This window comes from Wyeomyia smithii, chromosome 2 (assembly GCF_029784165.1).
Source record: "Wyeomyia smithii strain HCP4-BCI-WySm-NY-G18 chromosome 2, ASM2978416v1, whole genome shotgun sequence".
Lineage (NCBI taxonomy): Eukaryota > Metazoa > Arthropoda > Insecta > Diptera > Culicidae > Wyeomyia > Wyeomyia smithii.
Window position 1 is genome coordinate 44,923,466 of NC_073695.1, and position 26,417 is coordinate 44,949,882.

Genomic DNA, 26,417 nt, shown 5'->3' on the forward strand with positions numbered 1-26,417 from the left:
TGATTTATTTTCGACAACTCAGTTATAAAATATGTTAAAACCTTTCATACAACTTAGTGAAAATATGCTCACACCAAAACTTATAGCTAGATTTCATTGCTTTTGTTAAATAATTTACATCGAAATCAACTCTTTTACTCTTCTCGAAACCTGGACGGGCAAGTACTAAAACTCCTTTTTTTCTCTGTGACATGAGCATTTGCAGGTGAATTTGGCAATTCACTTTATCATCAAGTGACCCATTATCTTTGATATAATATTTAACGTTTTCCTTCTTGAAAGGGCATTTTACAGTAAAGTTCTTTTTTACACGATTCTACGTACCGTGCAAAAAGAAACCGTTTAAAAAAAAACCGCGTTATTTGGAAAAACGTCGTAAAAAAAACCGCGTTATTTGGAAAAACGTCGTAAAAAAGAACCGTGTAAATAAAACCGTGTAAAAATGAAACTGTGTAAAAAACAGCCAACTATAGTCTGTTACCGTTACTGTTACTTACTGAAACAATTTAACGCGAAGACGAAAAATCGTGCAAAAAACGACTCATTAAAAGATTCAGGGAATTTAAGATGTGTACTCCACATGCTGCATTACCGTCGACGCTGCTGAATAAATTTGAAGATATTATTATTATTATAGCTGGTTTAGTGAACATGCAAGCTAGGTTAATTAAATAAAATGTTACTGTAACAATTTTGAAATTTCAAAGTGATTTATTTTCGACAACTCAGTTATAAAATATGTTAAAACCTTTCATACAACTTAGTGAAAATATGCTCACACCAAAACTTATAGCTAGATTTCATTGCTTTTGTTAAATAATTTACATCGAAATCAACTCTTTTACTCTTCTCGAAACCTGGACGGGCAAGTACTAAAACTCCTTTTTTTCTCTGTGACATGAGCATTTGCAGGTGAATTTGGCAATTCACTTTATCATCAAGTGACCCATTATCTTTGATATAATATTTAACGTTTTCCTTCTTGAAAGGGCATTTTACAGTAAAGTTCTTTTTTACACGATTCTACGTACCGTGCAAAAAGAAACCGTTTAAAAAAAAACCGCGTTATTTGGAAAAACGTCGTAAAAAAAACCGCGTTATTTGGAAAAACGTCGTAAAAAAGAACCGTGTAAATAAAACCGTGTAAAAATGAAACTGTGTAAAAAACAGCCAACTATAGTCTGTTACCGTTACTGTTACTTACTGAAACAATTTAACGCGAAGACGAAAAATCGTGCAAAAAAAACCGTGTAAAAAAAACCGCGTTATTTGTAAAATCGTCGTAAAAAAGAATCGTGTAAAATAAAACCGTCTAAAAAAAACCGTGTAAAAACAGATTTTACTGTATTTCAAAATCGGTTGTGTCATTGATTGCATCGGGAGAAGCTCCAAATACAGGATAATCAGGATGAAGAAATATTCCACATCTTTCGACATTTTTGTAATGTTTCTTGATAATATTGACCACTTTACTCTCTGTAGGCCCCTCCTCATAGCTTCTGTGGTTTTGTTGCTATGCCCCAAAACAGCTTGAACTAAAGATCCATCGGGAGTTGCACATCGTAATAGTGCATATAAATTTGATGCAGTGATTCGGCCAAACTTCAAATAATACCACAACGACGAATACAATACAAGCTTGTACAGTCATGATACTTTTGCAAAAAGAATCAAATTTTTCAAATTTTAATAATGGTGGTACTTTTGATTTAAACTGTATCATTAAATAATGAATGCTGCATAAATCATGTTGAGAAGGACATTTATAATGCTTTAAGGCTGTGTTTGTGTGCCCTTCAGGACACATTTCTAATAATGTTTGAAGAAACCTCCCACTTCCGTTTTGCGTTACTGGTTTTTCTTCAACATGCGTAGCATATTTGGTTATATCAAAGCTGTCAATATTTTCATCGACACGCGCTAGTTGTGGAACCTGCCACAAGCAAGTTGATTCTGTTGGTGAAGGAGATGAAAATTTTTCATACAGAAAGAATAAAAATGCAACTGCGTGTTTGCAACCACCAGCTGCTGCTTTAAAACCATCGCTCTCACTTTCGCAGTAAACATCTTCTATTTTCTCCAGCCGAGTATCAATGATAGCTACGACGCTGTATTGCTTTTTAGTCACTCTGTGCTCTGGGACCACTCTAGCCTTTACAATATACACATCGTTTTCAATTTTGTATTGGACTCTGCCAATAGCTGATTTCAGGTAATCAGGGTTGTTGGATCTGAATATTGAAAATAATTAGGTTACTGTTAGAAACTCACACGTATGTGCACTTGTACCTTTCAGTTTTTCCACGCTTGTTGGCATCTCGGAATTTGTCGTTGGTACACAAAAAGTGTTGAACCATATAAAAATCCACTTTTGGCAATGTGTTAACATCAGCTTTTAAAAACCCGGCTTGTATATTGCGATAATTTTCAGTACACAAGTAGTTTAAAACCGAATATTTTTGCTTAAACTACTTTCAATACTAGCACAAACAAAAGCAATCTGTCAAAACTATCAGCTGCTCCACTACTGGGAGACCCACCAAAAAAAAATCGGTTTTCAAATTTCACTTTTCATTCTGTGTCAAGATAGGCAGTAAACGTCAACATAGACACATTTTCTCATTTTTGTTTTCTTTAAAATTTAATAACAGTTTTGCGTTGTAAAAAAATAGTGTGATGATCACAACAGTAAACTTTATCGTTTAGTCCAAAAAACCCAAATTCTTAGTAAAAACTTTAGGACCCAATTCTGATTGAACTGAAATTTTGCACAGGATGTTTTTTCAGGCATTTATTCGCAAAGACATGAATATAACGGAGCGGGGGCCTAGTGTGGTTGGTAACGTCTCCGCCAACCACGCTCGACGCCTGGGTTCGAATCCGACCGCCGACATAGGTGTCGATGGTTGTGAGGTGGCGTGATCCACTCACAACCAACCCGAACTGGTCTAGATTCAATCCTAGCCGACACCGGGAGATTTCCTGAGGCGAAAAATCTCTGGGATCACGCCTTCCATCGCATGAGGAAGTAAAGCCATTGGCGCCGGTCCGTTAATAAACGGGTCGTGAGTTAGGGACCTGGGTGTGGAGTCGCCTCCCTGGGCGTCGGTAATTGGCCACAACAGTGGCGGAAATAGACCGACGGAAAATAAGCGAGAATAAAAAAAAAAGTAATTATCAGTCAAAGGTTCATTTTTTGCAGGTACTCTTTCTGAAGAAGCCCAAGAGAGCATGAACAAAGAAATTCGAAAAGCCCGTGAAAACCATGCCTGGTAAGGTTTTTGGGAGAGGACGATTGCTGACCGTGATTGCGCGGTAGTTGCAGCAATTCAACTTGTCGCCTTTTTTGTAGATGGGGCACACTGTACCCTCCATCCACTCCTCCGGTACTACCTCCTCCTCCCAAATCTTGGCAATAACCCAGTGAAGCGCCCTAGCCAGTGATTCACCTCCGTGTTTCAACAGCTCGCTGGGGAGTTGGTCAGCTCCAGCGGCTTTATTGTTTTTCAGCCGGCCGATATCCTCTCTAACCTCCTGGAGGTCAGGGGCTGGGATTCTGTCGTCATCTGCGCGTACACCGAGATCTACTACCACTCCGTCGTCGTCCTCTGCTACATCGCCATTAAGGTGCTCATCGTAGTACTGCTTCCACCTGTCAATCACCTCACACTTGTTCGTGAGAAGGTTGCCGCCAAGGTCCCTGCACATGTCGGCTTGTGGCACATAGCCTTTGCGGGAACAGTTCAGCTGCTCGTAAAACTTTCGTGTGTCATTCGCACGGTGCAGTACCTCCATCGCCTCGCGATCCCGATCTTCCTCCTGGCGCTTCTTCTTCCGAAAGACCGAGTTTTGCCTGTTCCGTGCGCGTCGGTAGCGCTCCACGTTCGCCCTCGTTTGGTGTTGCAGCATTCTCGCTCGTGCTGCATTCTTCTCTTCCACTAACTGTTTGCACTCGTCGTCAAACCAGTCGTTTCTCCTGTTCGGAGCCATAGTACCAAGCGCCGCTACAGCAGTACTACCTATGGCTGATCGAATGTCCCTCCAGCCATCTTCAAGAGTAGCTGCGCCAAGCTGCTCTTCCGTTGGTAATGCTGCTTCCAGCTGCTGCGCGTACTCCCGTGCAACCTCGGCGTCCCGTAGTTGCCCGATGTTTGGTCGCGGTGGGCGACTTTGACGCGTGTTTCGCACCGTCGAAAGTTTTGAGCGCATGCATGCTGCAACAAGGTAATGGTCCGAATCAATATTCGCACTGCGGTAGGTCCGAACGTTGATGACGTCAGAGAAGAATTTACCATCGATTAGAACGTGGTCGATTTGGTTCTCCACTTGTAAGTCAGGTGATCTCCAGGTGGCTTTGTGGATGTCTTTGCGGGGGAAGAAGGTACTTCTGACTACCATACCGCGGGAGGCTGCAAAGTTCACACATCGTTGGCCGTTATCATTTGATGCGGCGTGCAGGCTATTCGGCCCTATCACCAGTCTATACATTGCCTCCCGTCCTATCTGAGCGTTCATATCACCGATGACGATCTTAACGTTCCGTTGCGGACAGCTATCATACACCTGCTCCAGCTGCGCATCTTCCTTCGTGTGGGCAGTGCACGTTGATGACGCTGTAGTTGAAGAACCGGCCCTTAATTCTCAACTTACACATCCTCGCACTGATCGGCTGCCACCCGATCACGCGTTGGCGCATCCTACCCAGCACTATAAAGCCCGTCCCAAGCTCGTTGGTAGTGCCACAGCTCTGATAAAAGGTAGCCTCTCGATGTCCGCTTTTCCATACCTTCTGTCCCGACCAGCAAAGTTCCTGCAGTGCTACGATTTCGAAGTTGCGTGGATTTAGTTCATCATATATGATCCTGTCGCAGCCGTGAAAGCCTAACGATCTGCAGTTCCATGTACCGAGTTTCCAATCGTAGTCCTTATTTCGTCGCCTAGGTCTGTGCCGATTGTTCCGATCCGTATTAACTTCTTCGATATTTGCAACATTTGGTGTTTTTCGGGGCGGCTTGTTGGGCCTTCCCCAACCCTCTGTCTCGCCGAAGGGCCATCGTGTCAGCTCTGATTAGAGTCCCACGCTGACACCAGGACGTTGATCAGCCGCTCCTAACATGGAGACCAGACGCTGTTTTGAGCCGCACCAGCATGGTGAACAGACGCTCGGGTTGGCGAAGCATTTCCTCTACCGCCGAGATATGGTTACTGCGCCAACGATCGCGTCGCACCTTCTCACTTAGCTATTGTCGGATGACAACATTGCCCAGGCAACGCCAACCAGTTGTGTCCATGTTTTAACTGGTAGTCTATTGTATCATATGACTCGTGGAGGCGTGAGATAGGAACTTATGAGGACCGGAGCTAAGTTTGACGCTCCTTCCAAGTTGTCGACTCACCATTTGAAACCCAATCAAACGCAACTAAGAACAATCGAATCGGTTCAGCCGATGCTGAGAAAATCGAGATATGATGGTCGTAAGAATGAACATATTCACACATACACATACTTCCACACACATACATACCTCATTCGATTTTCGAAACAGGATTATTTGGTACCTATAGCTTCAGGTATGTATGCACTTAATGAAAAAAATAAGTTTGGGGCAAAATTAAGTTGTTTCTTGTCCAAAACAAATTCAAATGTTGTATGTGTGGAAAACCACACACCAGGGTAAACAACGTAAGTTTTTTCTAGGATGCAATGAAGGTTAAAAAAATGTGTGCTGTCGGGGTAACACCGTCACCCAGCGAGTGGGGTAAGCTCAACATGGTCTGAAGCTAGTTGGGGGCCATCCACATACCACGTGGACGGATGGGGGGGGGGGGTTGGCTAATGTCCACGGTATACAATTTTTTTAGAATTTATATGAGCAGTTGTCCACGGAGGGGGAGGGGGGGGTCAAAATCGTTAAAAATCTGTCCGCGTGGTATGTGGATGGCCCCTTGGATGTTACTGACACATATTTGTCATCTATTACCGATGTCTCGCTGCTAAGAAAATAATTAATCGACTTAGAACATGCACTCAAGCTCTTCTGTGATTTATGAATGATTCCAAAGGGTTATTAGAGGTGTCAAATGTACCGAATCAAGTCACAAAGCTAACCACTTTTCCGGTGGTATTTGGAATATGCTCCGGTGTGGTCAATGTGATCCTGGCTTCGCTTAAACTAGTAAATAATATGATATAAAGTGCCACATGATAGGCTTGCCGAGTATCAAATTCTTTCATTGTTAATACATAATGTTCACCGGAACTTGTTCCGGTTGTCTCCCCAGAACCAGCTAACCGACAACAACCAAATTCAACACTAACTTACAGAAATGTAACATCTCTCATTTGGCGGTTTCCGAATTCAAATTGGTTCAGTTAATTCGAGTAAAATCATGAACAAACTTATGTGCCGGTGTTACCCCCAAGGGGTTCCGGTTGACCCGCACTGGTTGCTAAACGACGTTTTTATCTTAGTTTCAAAATTTCAGTATTATTTGTAAAATAACAGTTTGGAAGTACTGGAAACTTTCATATCTTGTAGAAAACAACCTGGGCAATGATTCTGTGAAAGAAATATGACAATATTTGCCATCAAGTCCTACTAAAGAATCATTTTCCTTGGGGGGCCGGGCCCCAGTATCCCTATACTTCCCAGTCAACTCAATTTGATCAAATATACGGAGCTAAATATTTTACAACAAACCACCACGCGTCTCTATAATTTTTATTTTCCGAAATATCTCCCAATGAGCAAAGATGTGCAAAACGGGACCGAAAAATATGAAAATTATAATAAGTTTCCCATAAACTGTTGGTTATCCGATCGTTCCGAACTGTTCCACAAGACTGTACGGTAGACATGAATTCAGAAACACGTGTTTTTTTGGCTTTCCTGCAATATGGTTTTCCTTTATTGAAAAATCAGCTGTATTTTTGCACGTCTTGAAAATTACCCAAAAACTACAAAACTTTCCCTTCAAAATGAAAGTTGTTGAATCAAAATCGGATCAGAACTAAGAGTGCTACATGTATTTGTAGTTAAGCTGAGAATTCTGATTTTCGAACAGAAAATCATCGAAATTGCCTGATGTAGCAACATTCAAAGTGATATCAAGGTGAGAACAGAGAGGAGAAGAAGCAGGAAGCGATAAGAGAGCTCTTGGTAATAAACATGTGACAACTAACTTGGTCTCGTTTTATTGTGTTGAGCAGCCGAAAGCTTTTGATGTTACACATTTCACGGAAAAATATACTGCAATCCTTGAATATTTGATTCTATTATCACTGCTTGCAAACAAGGGATGATAGCAATTGTAAAAAAATGTGTTGTAGTAAGCAAGTCCAGCAAGACGGCAAGTAGTTAAAGTTCAGATTATTATCTAAAAAGCGCTGCAAGGTGTTCAAAATGTTTTCAACTTACGGTTGAGGATTTCGTCGATGCTTGTGACATTTATGTTCTTCGTGCGCCCAACGACAGCTATCACGTCATCAGCTCTGCAGATATTCTAGATCCATTGGGAACAACGGAATAGAGGTCGGTCATTGCTTACTGAACGGCAAGCTTATGCGGACTAACCATGACACGGCATATATTTCCAGAGTTGACAAAATATAGTCCAAGCTCGTTGTATTTTTAGCCGGAGTAAGTAGGGAATGTCCAGCACAATTATTGTTCATAATTTTGGCACGTTTCTAGAAGGGCTTCGCACGGTCTGGAAGAGAGCGAAAATGTTGAGAAAAGTCTTCGTCTCTAAGATCCACCAACCTGACTTTGATGATTTTGTTGAGAGGATTGATATTGGTCTTAAGTTGAAAGCAGTTCAGGTAGCTGAACATTGCTCAATTGATTAGTTTAACCGAACCACAGAACATCAAACGAGTGAAAAGTTCGCTAACCCGTACTGCGGGGGAAAACTCTGATTGAATTTCCCAGAAGTCTTCTTGACTTGACTTTTCAATTTCCCCAAAATCCGCTCGAAACTCATAATTCACTTTCAAAGCCGTATTTTAGTTTTTTATTACACTCAAAAGGGATATTTTCTGATGAAAACTTTCCATGTGTATTGTAGTTTTCGGTCCCGAGCGCCTTCGGTGGATTAGTGTCGTCAGTTAAACTGCACCAAACGGCAGTCTCTCAACCAGAGGGAAAACTCGATTCGGTTTGCGTTGTAATCGGAAACCAAACTGCAAACGACAGCTAAGTGGGAAAAGAGGAGTTGTTTGAATTACTATTATGAATTATGATATTTCGAAAGAGAGCTCCAATATAACACGAAAGAAGTAAATGCAAATGCTTGCTTGCTACAACCAGTTTACAGAACTAGTTTCCACGATCTAAAGTACTATCATTGCCATGCTCAAGGATAAGTCAGTGGGTCAAATATTCGTACTAACCACGTGCTGACTGTCCCCACAAGAAGATCTTTTCACGTATCCACCTATTTCGTGCACATTATGCAGACAACCGACTCAACATTAGAAGCACGTCCCATTCTTCCCCACCCCGGTTCAAAATACTCCTTTGCCGCAGTGTATCTAAACTCGGGAAATGGCTTCATCTCTGCCCCCGCCTTACTTAGTACACATTCAGCACGAAGCAACATGATTAAAGTTCCATTGAATATTCACTTCCCAGGAGCATGAAACTTTGCCTTTGCCGGCCACTGTGCGAGAAATCTGTTCCGTACAATAAATCCAGTCGTTCTCTTTATTTCCATTCCATTGAAATCATCACCGGAAATGGAAACCAATCTGTTTCGATGAGCTTCTCAAGTAAAAGTTTACTTTATTGTGATTGACGTGTATAGTATCAGTTGGCAGAAGTGAAGTCCGAAGTGCTTCTGCGTTTGAGGAAGCTCCACAACATGATGGAGCCATTTCTATTTAGCAAAAAAAAAACGAAAAACTCAACTAGGTATGCTATAAAACAGTGGTTCTCAACCTTTTTTTGTCCACGTGCCCCTTGGCGATATTTTTCAAATCAATTGTACTCCCCGGCTCGGTTTGTTCTCGCAGCGTGGGAGAGAGTAATGGTAGGTCATGTTGTAAAGGTCTAGTTCAGGTTTCAAATTAAACTATGGTTTGTTTAATAGCTACAGTCCTGTTTTAAGGTGAAACCTTATTGAATCCAAAAATGGCCGACTTCGAGTCACCACTTCGAATTTTCGAAAGCACAAGACTCGGAAATAGTTAATGCGTCCCCTGTGAAAATATTATTTTATGATTGCTGTGGTGAAGCAAACATAAAATAGAATTTTCATAGCGAACGCAATCAGTATTTTCGAGTCTTATGCTTTTTTTGAAGTGGGGACTCGAAGTCGTCCATTTTTGGATTCAATGAGGTTTCACCTTAAGAGCAATATTGTAAAACAAATGAAGTATAATAACAAAAAATTGCTTTGTCCGCCATTACTGATTTTATTTTCGCGTACCCCCTAGAGGCTTTCGCGTACCTCAGGTTGAGAATCGCTGCTATAAAACATCCCAGGAGAGAACGGAATCCGACCGTTGAATTAGTTAACCAAATGCTCAATCTATTACTACAAAACTAGACAAACAAATCAACAATGCATGTTCCCTATCTGCGTGGCTGAAAACAACAAATCGTCACATGAATAAACAATTCTTATCGGGGTATCCGATCCAAAGAGCCAGCCATTTTGTGTGAAGAAAACCAAAGAATAACGAGTCCGGATTGAGTCAGGTGAACTCAGCTTTGACAAGTTTAGTTCGACACAAACTACTGCAGCGCATGAAAGTGAGTTGGAAGGTCTAACGAAGGAATGTATAGTAACGGAAAATCGAACAGGATGCACTCCGAATCGACGGTGAAATGATATGCTAAAGCAATGCTGATACGGTTATCGAATTTCCCGCATATGTTTGTTTATTCATGATGATAAATCGGAACGAAGCTCGGAGTGGAGTGATTTGTTTTCTCGTTTGCCTCCCAGCGTGGGCGAAGTTGAAAAATATGCTAAGAAAGTCGGTTAACTATACTTTGAATTGAAATGTATATCTGCTAGATTTTAAGCGGTCGATTGGGCTATTATCAATGTTCCCCAGTAATCTCCGAATTATCATCCATGCATATTCATTCGGGTTAGCAAAGGGAAACAAACACGGCGGCCCTCGACTAAATCCGATTACAAATATTCGTTATGTTTAACATAGAGTGGGGAAACCAAATGGTATGACAATCGGATGAGATTAGGATTACGGAGAAACAAAGCCTGAACGGAGAAGTCATCAATGAACATGTCAGATTGAAAAAGTTGACGGTGAATGTTTGTGATCAGATATTCTGCGCAACGATTAGGTAAATGTGGGCTTTGTGAATATGTATTTGTTAGGGCAACAATCAATAATCATTTAATCCTGATCAATATTCAAAAATTAAAAACTCAAACTACTTAACGAAGCAATTCATAGCGGATCATTTTCGGATTAAGTTGCATTTTGTTCTTCATTCTATAAAGCTAACTACAACTCGTAAACTCGAAGAGATGGCTCGGCAGCATACTGAAGAATAATTTTTCGTTCGTTAGTTTTGTTTGTGATTTTATCATGAATGTTGTATTGAAAATTTGATTAATTTATATGGGCTTATCTGGTTAGTTCAATTCGCATAGAATAAATGAAGAATATTAACGCAAGCTTCCTTTCTAGCGAATGCGAGTTGCCGGATCTTTCTCTTGACTCCTTCCATCAAGTTTTGTACAGGTTTCTTGATCAGCTTCGTTCGCCGCAAAACACCAGGTCAGGTAGCTTCGAACTGCATCTCGTTGACAGTTGTCTTTCGTATCTTCTTGAGGTTCCGCTTAACGCTTAATTTTTCTATAGGGTAAAGGAAGGTCTGGTGTGTTGGGAAAGTTCATGTTCTTTGGCACCACCTGGACGTTGTTCGCGGCATACCATTTCTTTGTCTTTATCCATAATGGCGAGATGTCAAATCTATCCAAAACAGAACGGAACAACTGTGTTGCTTGAGGAAAGGCAACAAACGTTTTTCAGGCACTCTTGCGCATAAATTTCCAGATTGACGGAACCTTTCGCGATGAAAATGTTGCTCTTCAAACCACAGGAACAGATGTCTTGCCACACGACATATTACTTTGCAAACTTTGATAGCTTAATGTATTTGAAAATCTCTGCCACCTTTCTTCTTCCAATTGCCGTATAATATTACTGTCCAGAAAGCTGTTTAAAGTCTGCCTTGACGTAAATTTTATCATCCTGTACTGCCTGTAGCTGCAAGTCAGTCCCATCTGTAATATTGTCAATTTCGAGTTAGTATCGGATTTTAGCCTATCTTTGAGTGTATTTTCAGATGTACGATAAAAAATAGTGGTTTGTTCAACAAGAGTGGAAATCAATACCATGTCAAATTATCCCATTATGAAAAGTATCCGCAAGTCCGTCCAAATTAAAAAAAAAACATGCGTAACAATAAAATGGATAGGGAGTGGAGGAGAGAAGTTTGGTATGACTGTTTATAGAACTTCCGGCATACTTCCAAAGTTTCGATTTTATTTATTATTAAGGGAACATACTTAAATGACGTAGCATTTTTTTCATGTTTTTCAAAAACCCACCCCCACTGCCCCTCGTAGCATTCAGTCACTTTAACTCCCCCCTGAAAAAAAAACGTAGCATTCGATTAGGTTTTGAGAAAAAGATACAAAAATACAAGTGACAACATAAAAAACTACTTGAAAAAAAAAACCACAGCGTTCAATTCAATTTATTTATCACTTATACTCTGGAAACTGCATTCCTTTGGATATCAACTTCACTATGGATTGATGTTTTCTGCTTCGAAAAGATTGTGTTTTGGTACGAGGAGGAGAGATGTTTATATAACTTCGTATGATCTATGAAGAGAAAATATTCCGAATTCGCAAGAGAAAGTAATCGCTGCGCTCACCAGCTTTGAACAGAAATGAGTATCTTGTAATTTGAACTATTAAAAACCACAAAGAACCAACGATTTTTGTTTTCAAAACAGATTGTGTGTTTACACAAAATTTCAGAATGCCACAGATAGAAAAATTTCGACAGCTCTCGCTGCAAAACTTTGTGTAATGTTGTAGTGTATTTTTTGTTTGCATTTTTCCTGCGAAAAAACCGGGCCCCCCCTTCTCCCCTGTCACAGCTTATCACAAAACGACGATATCCCCCCCCCCCCACCTCCCATTATGCTACGTCATTGAGGTATGGTCCCTAAGTGGAATCTGTGCTTCTTCCGCTTCTTGGGTTCCTCTGAAATTATTTGATCTTTGACACGCCGGGTAAATGGAGCTAACTTTATTGTTTCTCGGAAAAACGAACCAGGCCCGATCGTGGATCTGAATTAGTGCTGTGCGCCGATCAAATCATCAGCGGCGGCGGCGTAGAAAACATTCAGCCTCGGCGGCGGTCGGCGCGCCGGCGTGACGCCGTTGGCTTTTATCGGCGGCGGCGGCGGCGGCGTGTATCGGCGTGCCTCTAATTACCACCTCTAAAATATTGCGTATAATGTTTGATGCATCTTATTACTCTTGATGTGAAATGCTGTATCGAATATTCACAATTCAGGATAATTTACACTTATTTGCTGTGATTCGTGGTATTTCTCGAATCAGGAAAAAATCCTGTCTGCATTATTATTTCCGCGCGTAAAAAATTTCCTCGGCGGCGACGACGTGCGTAAAAGTGTCGGCGGCGGCGGCGTGGCGCGGCGGCGCACAGAGCTAATCTGAATCCTGTCATCCTTCCCGATCTAGTTCACGCACACTAGTGGACATTTATTACAGTTGATTTCCTTTATAGACCATTTTATGTGACGTTTTTGCACTCAATTCATGTGAATAAAATTTTGACAAAAAAGCTCGGAACCTCTGACAGAACGCACGTAAAAACAGCATCAATATCAGCAAGATCCGTGATACCTGTCGGTTCGTAAAATGGTCTATGGCATGTGACTTCATCTTTGCAGAGTCCTCTTTTTGGAATTTGAAGTATATACTTCTCTCAGGAAGTTCAGGATGTGAAATGAAAATCTATAACCGAAAAAAGTGAAAAATATGTCCAATTTCAAATGCTAATAAATCGGTTAGTATTCGATGCTTTCCTTCGTTCTTGCAGCAATAGATTGGAAAATCTTCTAAGACTCCTCCCAAATGCAGATAATTGTAATTTTATTATTCCAACCAATGTACTATTGAAAATAGTCAAGCCTTGTCAAAACGAAAAATTCGGCCTCTGATTGGTCGTTATATGATTGCTTCCCAAGCACGGTCGACAGAATCATAGACCTTGCCATTCGAAATGTACAATTTGGCCTATATAAGAACCTGTTTCTGCCGAAGCCGCTCATAATAATTCTAGACTGCGACAACAGCAGTCCTCCCTTAGCAGCAGCAGTAGCAGTGCAGTTGATACAGCAGCAGTATCAGCATCGATAGCAGCGGATAGCGGTCACAGCTGTGGCATGGCAACTAATAGCGCAGCGCGTGTCAGCATCGATAGCAGGGCCAGCTGATGCAGGGCAGCTGATACCAATGACAACGGAAGCGTCCACTGCTGTGACAATATGGATAGCGCAGTGGTTGCAGTTGGTCTCAGCATCAATCTTAGCAGGGCCAGCTGTTGCAGGGCAGCGGATACCAATGGCAGCGAATAGCAATTACAGCTGTGGCAACGGATATCACCATCGATTTGGCTTGATGTTGAAGCGAAAATTCGACTGATCTGATGCTGATGCAGGGCAGCGGATACCAATGGCAACGGAAGCGTCCACTGCTGTGGCAACGGGGATAGCGCAGCGGTTGCAGTTGATCTCAATATCAATATTAGCAGGGCCAGCTGATGCAGTGGGGCATTTTCATGAAACGCTGTCTCTGAGCGATAGCGAGCACACTAGTAAATGCATCCGATTAAAAGAACGTTCTGGAACCCTGGCAAAATTTGGAGCAGAATGTTCTGGATACCTGGTGAAATTTGGAGCAGATATTTATTTGGCTTCATCTGCTGTGCTGTTTGTCTGTATAAGAGTAAGGATGGGTAATATCGACTAAAATAGCTATCGATAGTTATCAATGATTTCCTACCACTATCGATAACTATCGATAGCTTTTTCATCCCTATATAAGAGCCTGTTTCATTGTGTGAAAGAAAAGAGCCTGTTTCAGTCGAAACCGCTCTTCGTCATTCTCTGCTAGAGTGTTGAGCAGTATTATAATAGTCGTTTTATTTTTACGCTGCTTAGTACGTTCGTTCTCCGTATTCTTCTTTTCTATTTTGCAAGTACCTTGGAGTATCTTCTGGATCCCGCCAAAGCTGGAAACAAGCCGCTCTTTCCTGTTCCATTACACGATATATCCGACAGTGACTGCGCGGAGCAGTCGACCGATAGTGACGTCACACCTCGCGAAGATTACCCAATGTTCCGTCACGATGCATCAGAATTCAGGCTAAAAACCATAGTTTGCTGCCGAGCTTACTCAATACTGTAGGGAATCAAAACAATTTCAACATAAACTAGAGCATTAGCTTGCAGAAGAGTTTACTTAACTCGCAAAAAACCAAGTTACAATAACATAGCATTCTAGAGCATCCTTATTATGAATTGTTGTCTCTACAAAAAATTTAGCAAAGGTACCAAAATTCTGTGCTCCAACATGGAGGAGTACAACAGAGTGAGTGATCTTCTAGCCACGCACCAGGTGCCCTATTACACGCATGACAACCCAGCAACGAAGCCATTGAAAGTGGTACTGCGTGGTTTACCTGCTTTGGGCGCATCGACAGTGAAGGCCGAGCTTGAGCAGGTTGGCCTTTAAGTGGAAGCGGTTTTTCCGATGAATCGTCGATCCCAAACCGTCAAAGACAACCCCTACCGAGATGAGCTGTTCTTGGTACATTTCACTAAGAGAAGCACGTCTATCGGTGCACTGCGTAGTATTAAACATATGTTCCACACCATCATCCAGTGGGAACCGTATCGTCCTCAACACCGTGACGTAACCCAGTGTACCATCTGTTTGTGGTTCGGCCATGGTACACGAAACTGCAAAATGATCCCGCGCTGTGACAAGTGTGCTGGGGAGCATCGCTCTTCGACCTGCCTTCAACCTGATGACTCCGAGCCTGAATGCGCCAACTGTGAACAAAACCATCGTGCCACCAGCCGTAACTGCTCGAAGCGTGCGGAATTTCCATAATTAATAAAAAAGCGGTTTCGACTGAAACAGGCTCTTTTTTTCGCATTCGTAAGGCAGCGTCAACAGCAAACCAGAACGGACGTCATCGAAAGCCACCCCCAGCTCATACACTAGATCAGTTTCCACCGATCCGGACCAGACATGTGGTCCCAGTGTGCCCTTCCAGAATCTCCCGGTCCGGGGTTCACTCTGTCTTGGACATATTCCTGTCCAACATGGCAATCTTCGAGGTTCCAGTGGTGTTTGAGGAGCTCTCGTCGGACCACTATCCGGTGGTGCTTACCCTGGGTGCCACTGCAGAGACGGTGGCCAATCAGCCTAGGCGAGATTACCATCGCGCCGACTGGGTCCGGTTTCAGCGTATCGTCGACGAGAACACCAACACCGACCACCCTTTGAACACTCCACCGGAGATCGATCAGGCGTTGGACACCCTCCAGCGTGCGATCGCCGTCGCGCGTGTCTCGGCGGTCCCCGTACAGCAAACTCAGGTGAGTACCGCCCTCCATATCGACAGCACCACTGAACACATCATAAGGTTGCGCAACATCTATCGGCGCCAGTACCAACGAACTGGTGACCGATCCAAAAAGACCATGAGTAACCGACAGACCAAGGTTATCCAGGAACGCATTCAAGATCTACGGAACCGCGAGTTTGGCCAAAAGCTCCGCCAGATTCCACCAAACTCAAAACCTTTTTGGTCTCTAACCAAAATTTTGAAAAAGTGACCAAAACCCATTTCTCCGCTTGTTCTGTCCGGGGAGGGTAAATTACTCATAACACCTGTTGAAAAAGCGAACGCGCTGGGGCAGCAGTTCGTGTCGTCACACAATTTGGGGCGAAACATCGTCAGCCCTTTCGAGCTGGCTGTTTCTGAGGGAGTTGTCATGGTCATCAATTCGAACAGTTTGGCCCCAGAAGGCACGAGTGACGGCGGATGAGCTGATCGGTCTAGCGAGGGTATCTAGGAATATGAAGGAAAAGCAATTGACATTGAGAAGGCTTTTGACAATGTGTGGCATGATGGCCTGGTGTAAAATCAAGATTTGATCAAGATTATCAAAAGCTATCTCTCGGACAGAGTTTTTCAGATCTCTTTGCACAATGTGTGCTCAGAGCAACTCAACATCGATGAGTGCCCCAAGGTAGTATCTAGGGACCGCTCCTGTATAACATTTACATCTCGGACAACCCACCTCTCCCGGGGGGTGGAGTGTTGTCACAATTCGCGGATGATACCGCGATCATGTACAAAATTCGCATCATCCGCGCTCTGACACGAAAACTGCAAGGAGGCCTGGATGCGCTGAATGAGTACTATACCAGCTGGAAAATTGTGATCAGTGTGGCCCAGGTCATTTTGTTCCCACATTCGAGATCGCCCAGGCTTGTTCCTGCTGACGATTGCAGGATACGGTCCGGTGGCTCCCTTATGGAGTGGTCCAAAGTGGTGGTTTATCTTGGTCTGTCTCTGGACAGTCATCTGATTTTTCGGGCATAGGTCGATAAGACAGTGACCAAAAGCAGCATCCTCATCAGAACAAGATGGCTGTCTACAGACAGATCATTTACCCCACGTTGGAGTACGCAGTACCGGTTTGGAAGAGCTGTGCCCGGACACACATACTGAGACTCCAACGCGTCCAAAACAAAATTCAAAAAATGATTTTGAACCTACCCCCCTGGACAAGAACAAGCGAGGTGCACGAGCTCTTGTAAAAGTATTCTACTTCATCCTTGCGGTCGTGGCTTTGCACACAACCCTCCTGTAATTTTTTATAAAAACGGTCTATAAGTGCACCGTGGTATGCTCATCAAATCAGTGAATAGTTGAACTTTAGCTTTGGTTCATACAAATTTTCAAAAATCATTCTCTCCTAGTGTCCCGGTTTTGTAACCAAATTGTTCCCATTTGCTCTACGAAAATACTGGTCAACCTACATTTGAGTCATCACGCAATATTAAATAGCAAGGCTATTCGGTTCTGCAGACGCTGTTCGAAAATCTGCGCTGTAAGAACAAAATCCGCACGGAAAATAAAACTACTAAAACTATTGAATCGTCTAAGATCCAATATTATGTTTAAATGTCAGTATGATATGTACACGGTGACAAAAAAGTCGTTGCAGACACGTTGCATCTTTCTGGTGCCATCTATATGTCAAATGAAAGGGTTAACTTTGCTGCCCAAAGTGGCAGAGTTTCGTTTCTGTGCAGTTTGTTTACATTGAGTTGTGAGCCATGGCAGCTGTTATCGCTGAATATGTGAAAGGGTGCAAACCCGGACACATATGCAAACACCTAAAACCGCTCGGCATCAACCGGAAATTCGTGTACCGGACCATAAATCGGTACCTAGAGACCGGAGGCACCGAGGACAAGGCACGATCTGGACGACCAAGGTCTGTGAGAACTCCAAGGCTGAAAAAGATTATACGAGACCGGATTCGCCGGAATCCCGCCCAATCTGCACGGAAGCTGGCCAGGAACCTTAAAATGAACCGAGAATCAATCCGCCTGCTTCTGCGAAAGGATTTAAAACTTACACCGTACAAAAAACAGGTGGTTCATGGGGTTACCAAAGCTACAAAGGACAAGAGGTACCAACGGTCGCGGGAGTTGCTCGGTTGGCGCACAGATAACGAGATTATTTTTTCGGACGAGAAGCTGTTCGTTTTGGAGCAAACAGTCAATCGCCAAAATGATCGAGTTTGGAGTGTGAGCCTCCAGCAAGCTCCTGCGGACAAGCTGAACGTTTCCCGGTTCCAAAATAATACGTCAGTGATGGTTTGGGGAGCCATTTGCAAGAGAGGGAAACTGCCTCTTATTTTTATCGATAAAGGGGTCAAAATCAACGCAACGTACTACCTTGACACGGTTTTGAATAAAAATGTTCTGCCTCAAGCTGAACTTTTGTTTGAAGACGATTACCACTGCTTCCAGCAAGATGGCGCCCCATCCCACACCGCAAAGGTTTTTCAGGCGTGGTGTGAGGAAAACTTGACCGATTTCATTTCGAAGAAAGAATGGCCCCCGTCGTCTCCGGATCTGAATCCACTGGATATTCTAGTGTGAGGATACATGATGTCGAAGCTGATCGACTATAAAAAAACAAATTTGGAGCAAGTTATCACGAAAATCTTGGACGAGATGCCGATGGAGCACGTGCGCGCCGCTTGCGACGACTTTCCGAGACGTCTGAAGCTGGTTCGATCAGAGAAAGGTGGTGTGATTCCGAGATATAGCCTGTGAAGTATCTTTATGAGTTACTGAATAAAGCTATGAAAGCCAGATTCAGATTTTCTTCTTATTCTTTGAAATATTGAGATTTTCCTGTGCGACCGGACTTTTTTGTCACCCTGTACATATAACTACACTTTTTTGCTCCTTACCATGTCACTTTTCTACTCTTCTAATGTCAGTATGAAGATCTTTGATTGCAAACCAACACACACACTTTCTGAGTAGTAATTATCATTTCCGTGCAACTATTAGCCGTTTCTTCGTTCTGATCCGGAACGGAATGTGGAGTGAGTGATAAGGGTGAAAGACTAGAATCTTACTCAGATTGACTTTCGTGACCTGGGAAATCCGAAACTTTCGCAAAAAGTTCCAAACTGAAAGCCCACGCCGCAGTTGACCAAGAGTTAAGCTTTACACTGGCCGTCTTTCGCTTCACTTTCAAAGAGTTAATCTCCAGGATTTTCCCCCCAGGCAATCTAATTAAGTAATTACATACATTAAATTTTATACCCTCGGTAATTTCTTTGTTCGGTAATTCCGTTAAGCGGAGCTTTTTTCTTCTTTTTGCAGTAAAATTATTCCAACAAAAACGAGTAAGAAACTTATGAAAATTCTATGAAAATTCTATAAGATTACTTGCTCATTTTGTACCTAAGGTACTTATTAGTGTGCAAAGGGTATTAATTTGATTGGCCATTTGATAACACGGTAATGCGATACGGTTCAGATTCCCTTGTTCGGGGAATATCCCCTTGCTTAAAATTTCATTTGATGGTAACTTTAAAAAGCAAGACTAGTTTTTGTGATGTGGCTAGTTGAATTACAACTCGACTTCTTACTGTTGGCAGAGGTTCCTTCCAAGCATAACAAAAACTGTTTTACCAAGTGGCGATATCACAAAAGTAATTGTTTGGCAACAAAACTTCGCTCAGTTAAACTCTCCAGCTCGCGCCAGCAAACAAACGGTGCATCACGAACCATTCATGGTAAAAAGTAACCAACACACTTTGAAGTGAAAAATTTTTCGTCTTCCCGACTGCAACACTCGAAACGGCCACCCGATCCGACTCGACTGCATAAGTTACCCGCAGGAAATGCATCGTGTTTTATACATTTCCGCTTTTTTTTTGTTTTCTCCTGAAATGCTCACGGGCTCACCTCTACGCCCGCAAGCAAACAACCCACCCAATGGTAATGGTAACTTACCCTTCATTAGACCAAGTGCAAGTATCCGCCCTGCCAGCCCCGCGACCACTGAACCTCTTGGTGGTGGAATTTCATAACGATCAAAGCAAAAGTGGAAAACAGCATTACCAATTGAAAGAAAAACTTTCTAACACGAAGACTCTTGAGCTTTTCGCACTTGCACCTGCTTCCTCACTCGGTGTACCCGGCTGAGATTTCAATTCAGTCCGCCTTTGTTCTACCCGCCTGCGGAGGAGGAGTGGGGGTGGTCTCGAGAGCCCGACAAGATGGAATAATCTATACAAACCGATTTCTATGGGGAAACAGTGTCGTTTTGATCTTGACACTGCGGGTAAAGAGCTTTATTGAAATAAATGCTTTCAACTGGAAGAACTGACTTGTTATTCAGTGCATTTTGCGTTGAGTGACGATACAATATACAGCTCTGGATCTTTGAAAGTGTGTAAATCAGTGCATAAGCGGGAGCTTGCTTGTAAACGAATCGTTGTAAGCAACATTCAAGGCATCGCCAGACGTACCGAACAGAGAAGTTCCACAGTTCTTGTTTGCAATTTTGAGCAGCCACAATTAAAATTGAATAATTAGTTCACAGATTAGTTCACTGGCTTCAACGCTGTTTTAATGATTTGGTTTCTTGGAAATATAGAAGCTAGCTAGCTAAAGCTAGCTCCTAAAAGAATTTGAAAACAAGGAATCACTGCATGAAGAAACTCAATAGTATTATCGGCCTTGCATCAATTAAGTTTTTCACAATGATTTTACACTGTAGGGACTATTTTCAATGCTGTTCAGAGCCTGATAAAGTCGTTTTCAATTGACAACTAGCAGGTTAGATCCGTCGCTTCAAATTGAAAAGCTTTTGTATCATTCTCAAGTACTTCGTGAGTCACATGAAAACTATTCGAAAGCTCTTGCTTTGATTTTGACAACTGAAGAGCATGAAAATGATACAAATGCTTTTCAATTGAAAACGGAGATTGTCACCGTCACTGTCACATGACGATTCTCAATTGAAAATGACAATGAGCGCTGTCGGAGACAAGGTGCTTCCATACAGTACTTCACGCATGTATAGGGAAGAGGGAGAAAATAAAATCGTGACGGAGGACACCAACATCAGTTTCACAATCCGAAGTGGTTACTCAGCGGCAGTGATCAACAGCGAAAAAAAAATTCCGAAATATTGATCGGAGCTTGCGTGGCATTTTTATAGGATGATTTTGCCAGTTTAACTGCGTCTGCGGTATAGAATAACTCAGCGAATCGCTTTAACCTCACTTCTCTGACAGTTAGTGGTAACTTTGTTTATGTTTTGGACTATGTGCTTTTTTCTGGTGGAGCAATCGTGTGCTTAATAAAAATCCTGCTCTTTTATAATTGTTCTTAGTATACTGGCACCTCACGCACAACATTTAAAGGACATTTTAATCACAATTCAAATCACCTGCTAGAATTGAGAACAAAACTGCATCGCCCGAAGGTAAACAAAGTTACCAGGTCCTGTCAAATTCAGGCGCGTGACGTCACCGTGCGATGGTCTAATCGGGACTACGAAGGTGCTGATATTTGTTTAGTTTTTTACAAAAAGAGTGAAGAGAAGAAATATTTTTGCTTTTTTCAACACTCTATCTCACGGCTAACCTCGTTGTCACATGTCACTAATGTATCCATTAAATTCAACACCACCTCAGCACCAACATTCGAACCCTGATTCCCCGTTACCCGTTGCAACAGTTGATCAGTATATCTTGTCTAGAACGGACGAGAATAAAGTAGTGCTGGTAAATACCTGTACCGAGTGTACGAATAAAAGCTATTGTTTCTTAGAAACAAAACGGAACAATACAGTCTTCTGAGATTAAAACAATGAAATCGTCAAAGAAAAATACTCTCGTTTTCGACTTTCCAAAGGATGCCCCCGGGCCAACCTTAATAGAAATGAGCCGATTTGTTAAATATCTTGATGCGCACCGTTGAGCAATGGACACGTGCTATAGAAATGCCGATGAAAAATGCATTTTTATCCGCTTTAAAACGATGGAAGCCTTTAACGATGCGATAGTGAAAAACCCGGAAGAGCATACCTTCCGATACAGCGATGGAAAGACGGTACCAATTAAGATGTCAGTAGCTGGAGGCTCTTACAAATATATAAGGATATTTAATCTTCCCCCGGAGGTAGAGGATGATGATATAAGTGGGGTTCTAGTGAGGTACGGAAAGATCAAAAAGTAGGTACGAGAGAAATGTACACCTGAGTGTGAATTGGATCTCCACACAGACATCCGTGGAGCTAATGTGGATGTGCAAAAGCCGATACCTGCTGCCTTATTCATCAGGAACTGTAAGGGAAGGATCTATCATGAAGGTCTCAAAAACCAATGCTTTAACTGAAAGCGGATGATCATATGTGTTCTCAAATTTTGATAATGTTCATTCCATTACAGAGGCCGATTATAAAATAACAGATCATGAGACAATTTGTATTTCAATTGAAAACGATCAAAACCGAGAGGATAAAGTAAAAATAAAGTGCTGGAATAGCTATTCGAAACAAGCAATATCTCAGCTTGTTTCAAGAAGTTTGAATTTTCATCCAATAACTGAAAATTTGGACAATAAAGCAGCTGTTCTAACCAATACGCTGGAAGAGTGTACCAAGAATTTAGTTTTTGAAAAATTTGTTGAGTTACAAAATTCGAACAGCTGGTACTCTTTAGATCTTGTGCGTTTAAAACGTAAAAGAGATAAATGTTATAAAATTTTTTGTAGAAGTAATGATAACGATGATTGGAACAGGTACACCGCGGCGCGAAACATATATTCACGCACCTTGAAAAAGGTTAGATGTGCATATATACAACGGAAGATCGATCAACATCAAAATAACAGCAAAGAGTTATGGAAAACTTTAAAAAAATTAATGAAAAGTAATAATACATTATCACAGCCCATAACTTTAAATGGTATTGAGGAAAACTCCGCACGAGTTATTGCAAATAAATTTAACAGTTATTTCGTTGAAAGTGTTCAATCGATCAATCAAAGTATTGATGTGGTCAATGAACCTGACGAGATAATACAGCCGATCCATAATAACTGTAGATTTGATGGTTTTCATCCTATTACTTTTGCAGAGTTGAAAGATATTTGTTTCTCTTTGAAGAGATCGGCTGGTATCGACAATGTCAACGCAAAAGTAATACAAGATTGCTTTCATGTAATTGGACACGACCTGCTGGACCTTGTCAACGAATCTTTACAAACAGGGCACGTGCCTGAAGTTTGGAAGGAATCTCTTGTGGTTCCTATCCCCAAAATTACTGGGACGGATAAAGCCGAAGAGTTCCGCCCCATTAATATACTGCACACATTAGAGAAAATTTTGGAGCTAATTGTTAAAGGCCAGCTAATGCATTATTTGAACAGTAATAATTTGCTAATCCCAGAACAATCAGGTTATCGAGAGGGACACTCTTGTGAGTCTGCATTGAACTTGGTGTTAGCAAAATGGAAAGAGAAAATCGAGGCTAAAGAAACTATTTTTGCGGTGTTTTTGGATCTAAAACGCGCTTTTGAAACAATTTCTAGGCCCTTATTGTTGCAAACATTGAAGCGCTTTGGTATCGTAGGGACAGCATACAAATGGTTTGAAAGCTATTTGTGTGCTAGAACTCAGAAGACTCGTTTTTATGATTCTGAATCAGTTTCCATTGCTAATACACTGGGTGTACCGCAAGGAAGTGTTTTAGGGCCCATTTTGTTTATAATTTATTTTATTGACATGAAGCGAGTTTTACGGTTTTGCGATGTAAATTTATTTGCCGATGACACTATTCTGTTCATTGCGGCTAAAAACCCAAATGATGTTGAAACACTATTAAACCAAGATTTACATTATCTGGCGAATTGACGGCAGAAACAGAGAGGCGATTGGTGTCCCGCTCGAAGAGGCTTCTATCGACGACGATGTCTTTGACGACACAAGAAAAGAAGAAAATGGAGAACAAATGGCACAGGAGGGATTGAGGATGAAACAAGTCTTGACCGGAGTGACGTCCCAAACGGACTCGGACGAATCTAATGCAGAGACAATTGTTCAGCGATCAGTTCCGAAAAAAAAAACAAAGGAATGAGGTGTCTAATGGAGAAGCTAGTTTAATCTCCAGTCCTCTGGAAGTTATTCAGAACATTCCTATCATAGACAATGAACAGGATAGGATGGTTGAACAATCAAAACGCAGCGGCGGTAAACGTGGTGGTAAGCGATAATCCTTAACACTGTGCATAGCATGAACCGTATCAGGAACGTAGGTTCAATAAACATTAATGCGATAGAGGTGGATTCTAAAAAGCACCTGTTTAAAGATTTTGTCCTTAACTCAGATTTCGATGTGGTTTTTGTTCAGGAAGTACATTTTGAAAATTTTGCTTTTTTACCTCAGTTCACTGCTTTTGTGAACATCAGTAAAGACGGGAAAGGGATAGCTATTCTCGTTAGGAAGTCTATTGAAGTGAAAAATCCTTTACTCGATCCTTCGGGTAGGATCATTTTTATGTAAAATTAGCGGAATCAGTTTCGTTAACATTTATGAACATTCTGGCAGTCAATATCGGTCTGAGAGGGATGATTTATTTAGAAACAAGTTGAAAGTACATTTGAATAGACCTTCTGCGATGGAACATGTAATTGGAGGTGATTTTAATTGCGTAGTAGATAGTGAGGATGTAAAGGGACGAGTATACACTGGGGTCGCTCTTTACGCAGGTTGTTTTTATGCGTTTTCTTAAACGGAACATTTCTACAATAACGCGGATTATTTTTACTCGACTCGGAAGATCATTTGTACGCGGTATCAAATAAGTTTAGTATAAGTATGTCTAATCTAATCTTTTAAATGCGGTACAACCAACCGCGTAAAAAGCGACCCCAGTGTATAACATGTATGCGGGTCTAAAATCACTATTACAATTATTTCATTTTAAAGATGTGGACAGAAAGCTAAATAGTGGTTTTCTCAGAAAATTTACTTTTGTGAGGAATGGTTCTGCTTCGAGATTGGACAGATTTTATGCTACCCCAGAGCTTTTAATGATAATAACAAATTTTGAAACACTTCTGGTTGCTTTCTCCGATCATAATGCGATAAAATTCCATTATAAATTATTAAAAGAAGAGAACGTAGTACTCTACGGGCAAGTACAATGGAAAATAAACACTAGTTTTTTGAAAGACGATATTTCGAAAAAAATTGAAAATGTGTATGAACAGTTAAAAAAGAGAAGGAAATATGTCACGAACTTTTCGGAATGGTGGAGTGTTCACTTTAAGGCTAAAGTTCGACAATTTTACAAACAAAAGTCTGTGCTTTTTAATAAGAAAATATCAATAAAGAAAAAGAATGTTTGCTTACAAAACTAAGGGAGTGTTTGATAAACAGGTAGTAGGCGTCAACGTTTCCGATGAGATAGCAATAATTAAGGCGAAGATGGTGGAAACAGAACATAATCGTTTAGAATATTATGCATCGCTTATTGAGCAATCTTATATATTAGAAGAAGAGAAAATGAATATTTACCGAATTTCAAAACAACTAAGAAACAAAACTCGTCTGCCTTCAAGGCCAACAACGTGGGAGACAAAGGTCACGTGGCTACGGAGGTAGCGTATCAGTATTTTGAGAGGAACTTTACAGCCACAGATGAAGCAAATCCACGATTTGAGAATTTTGCGGCCTTAGGGTCTATCGATAAGACATTAAGCGATATCAATCAACGGGAGTTAATTAAAGAAATAACCGAAGACGAACTCAAGCAAGCCATAGAAAATGCTACGAAGAAAAAGTCACCCGGTCCTGACGGGATTAATTATGAATTCTATTCAGTTCATTTTAATTTACTGAAGAATGATCTACTATCTATCTTTAATGGATTTTTGAATGGAAGTTTAATCCAAGTAACAACTTCTCTTCGGGAATTATAATGTTAGTTGATAAAAAAGGAGCACAGAAAAATTTGAATAACTTTAGGCCAATCAGTTTACTCAATTCAGACTACAAAATACTTATGAAGATACTTGCTAAAAGGTTTTCGAATGTGATCGATGAGTTACTGGATGTTGGACGACCCGCAGGAAAACAAAATGAATCAAGTGTAGATAATTTAGATGCTATTCGCAGCATAGTTATTGAAGCTCAACAATCTAAAAAATTCAAATGTCTGTTATTGAGTATCGATTTAGAAAAGGCGTTTGATACAGTCGATCACTTATGTCTCTGGAACATTTTGAAGAAGTTCAAGATATCGGATAAAGTTATAAGACTTATTTCTTCAATTTACAAAAATGCTGAATCTAGAGTGTTAGTGAATGGTTTTTTAACACACAGTTTTAAAATTGAGAGATCGTTTAGGCAAGGCTGCCAAATGTCGATGTTCATGTTTTCACTTTATAGTGAGCCACTAATTAGAACTTTATATAACAAGATGAACGGAATTTTATTTGGAAATAAATTTTATAAAATATTCGCTTATGCGGACGATCTAACGCTATTAGTTAGAAATGAGCAGAAATTTGATATGATTATGAACGTTTTTGATGATTTTTCAAAATTTGCTATGATTAAAATGAACAAAGAAAAATCTGGCTTCATAAGGCTCAATGATTGTAGAAGAAGAAAAAAAAATTTAAAATAAAAATAAAATAAAAATTTTGGGGATGATAGTAACAAACAACTATAAAAATATGATTGAACTAAATTACAATG

At 41.2% G+C, this 26,417-nt stretch overlaps 1 pseudogene; it reads right to left on the reverse strand.

Moving 5' to 3' along the window:
* Positions 1–741: 741 nt before the first annotated feature.
* Positions 742–10,933, reverse strand: LOC129719590 (uncharacterized; annotated as a pseudogene).
* Between the last annotated feature and the right edge of the window lie 15,484 nt (positions 10,934–26,417).